The sequence below is a fragment of the Helianthus annuus genome, chromosome 10, assembly GCF_002127325.2.
Source record: "Helianthus annuus cultivar XRQ/B chromosome 10, HanXRQr2.0-SUNRISE, whole genome shotgun sequence".
Taxonomy (NCBI): domain Eukaryota; kingdom Viridiplantae; phylum Streptophyta; class Magnoliopsida; order Asterales; family Asteraceae; genus Helianthus; species Helianthus annuus.
This window is the reverse complement of record NC_035442.2, coordinates 48,638,834-48,640,977: the sequence shown is the minus strand read 5'-3', so window position 1 is coordinate 48,640,977 and position 2,144 is coordinate 48,638,834. Positions and strand designations below refer to the sequence as shown.

At 44.9% G+C, this 2,144-nt stretch overlaps 1 non-coding gene across 1 annotated transcript; it reads right to left on the bottom strand.

Annotated features, from left to right (window-relative positions):
• Positions 1-745: 745 nt before the first annotated feature.
• LOC118483404 lies at positions 746-852 on the bottom strand. The gene has a single exon (XR_004870692.1). It is a non-coding gene; the product is annotated as a small nucleolar RNA R71 (small nucleolar RNA).
• Between the last annotated feature and the right edge of the window lie 1,292 nt (positions 853-2,144).

Sequence of the window (2,144 nt, the reverse complement as noted above, 5' to 3'; positions counted from 1 at the left end):
CGGACACAGGCCGTGCCCAGCATCGTTACTGGCAGTTTTTAGTTTTCCAAGTTACAGAAGGCTGACCACGGGGTCGTGTCGGTGCAACACGGGGTCGTGTCCAACTTTCCAGTAACTGGGATCTGGAAAACAATCACTGTAACTCCGACCACGGGCCTTGTTCGCTGAGCACGGGGCCGTGGTGAACCTTCTGACCAGCATTCTTTCTGTTTTTATTGCAGGACTTGGAACCCGACGCCATCCTACATAGTGTATGAGCTCCAGTTCTAATAAAGACATAAAAGAATCTCTAGAAGAACCCGAACGCTTTCTCAGAAAACGATTAAAAGCTAAAAACCAAGAGAAAGTTTCGGGGAATCCACCTCAAATGGCGGACCAACGTACCCTCATGGATTATCTACGACCCACCGTAGGTAACCTAGGCGCCGCTATCAATGCACCGAATGTTGAAGGCAATAACTTCGAACTTCGGCCACATTTGATACAAATGCTCCAAAACTCCGCAACCTTCCATGGGCTTGCGGACGAGGATCCCCATCTACATATTACTAATTTCTTAGAAATATGTGATACCTTTCGGATCAATGGAGCATCAAATGACGCCATCCGCCTCCGAATGTTTCCTTTTTCACTAAAAGACCGAGCAAAAGCTTGGCTCAACGCCCTCCCAGCTGGATCGGTAAACACCTGGGATGAACTAGCCCAAAAATTTCTATATAATTATTTCCCTCCCGCTAAAACGGCTAAATTAATGACTGAAATTAATACATATTCACAAGAGGACGGGGAATCCTTATATGAAACTTGGGAAAGGTTCAAGGAGCTATTATGCAAGTGTCCACATCATGGCCTTGCGATATGGCAACAAGTATCCACTTTCTATAATGCACTGTTGCCACACACAAGGCAAACACTTGACTCTAGCTCCGGGGGACTTTTAGGTAATCGCCGCCCGCATGAAATATATAACCTAATTGAGGAAATTGCTCAAACCAATTTTCAATGGCACACCCCCCGAGGCAATAAATCTATTGCCCCGGGCGCCCATAAGGTTGATGAAAGCACTTCTTTACAAGCCCAGATCGACGCCCTTTCTTCAAAAATAAAAAAAATTAGAAATGACAAAAACAGTCTCGATTATGGCTTGTGAAGGGTGTGGTGGGCCACATGAAAATTGGAGTTGTATGAAAGAAACGGACGATCAACAAGAGTCGGTAAGCTACGTGGTTAATAGACCTAGGCCGTCGGGTCCTCCAACGGGCACTTACAACCATGGATGGCGAAACCACCCGAATCTTGGTTGGAGAGAGCCCGACAATAGTAGTAACCAACAAACCCAACGAACAAACTTTCAACAACCAAGAAATGAGTCACAAAATTTCACTCAACAACAAGGTGGACGAGAAAGGCTTGAAGATACTGTATCTCGCCTCATCTCCGACACTGAAAAGAAAAACTCGGAAAGATTTCTACAATTAGAATCAAATTTTAGAAATCAACAAGCTAGTATTCAAAATGTAGAAAAACAATTAAATCAACTAGCTCAAAACTTTTCCTAGAGACCGCAAGGTGCATTACCAAGCAATACCGAAACAAACCCAAAGGCGCAAGTTCATCTCATCACGCTACGAAACCGTACCGTAGGGCCTGCGGAAGCGCAACCACCGACAGAAGAAACTATACCCCCGCCTCTGCAGGAGAAGAACTCCCCTCCGTCATCGGAGGCCACCAAGGCTCCTCGAGTTCCGTACCCCGGTAGGTTAATTCGTCAAAAGACCAATGAGCAATTCGCAAAATTCGAAAGTCTATTAAAACAATTGCATGTCAATATTCCTTTTATTGATGTCCTAACCCAAATGCCCAAATATTCTAAGTTCATGAGGGACTTCCTCACTCATAAAAAGAAAATTGAAACCTTGCAATTAGTTAACTTAGGCGAAGAATGCTCTGCCCTCGTACTCAACAAACTCCCCAAAAAGAAAATCGATCCCGGAAGCTTCACGATTCCCTACTTAATCGGGGACTCCCCCGTTCGTAATGCACTAGCCGACCTTGGGGCTAGCATTAACCTCATGCCCTCATCAATGTTTAAAAGACTCGGCCTTGGAACAACGAGTCCTACAAAAATGAGCATACAACTTGCT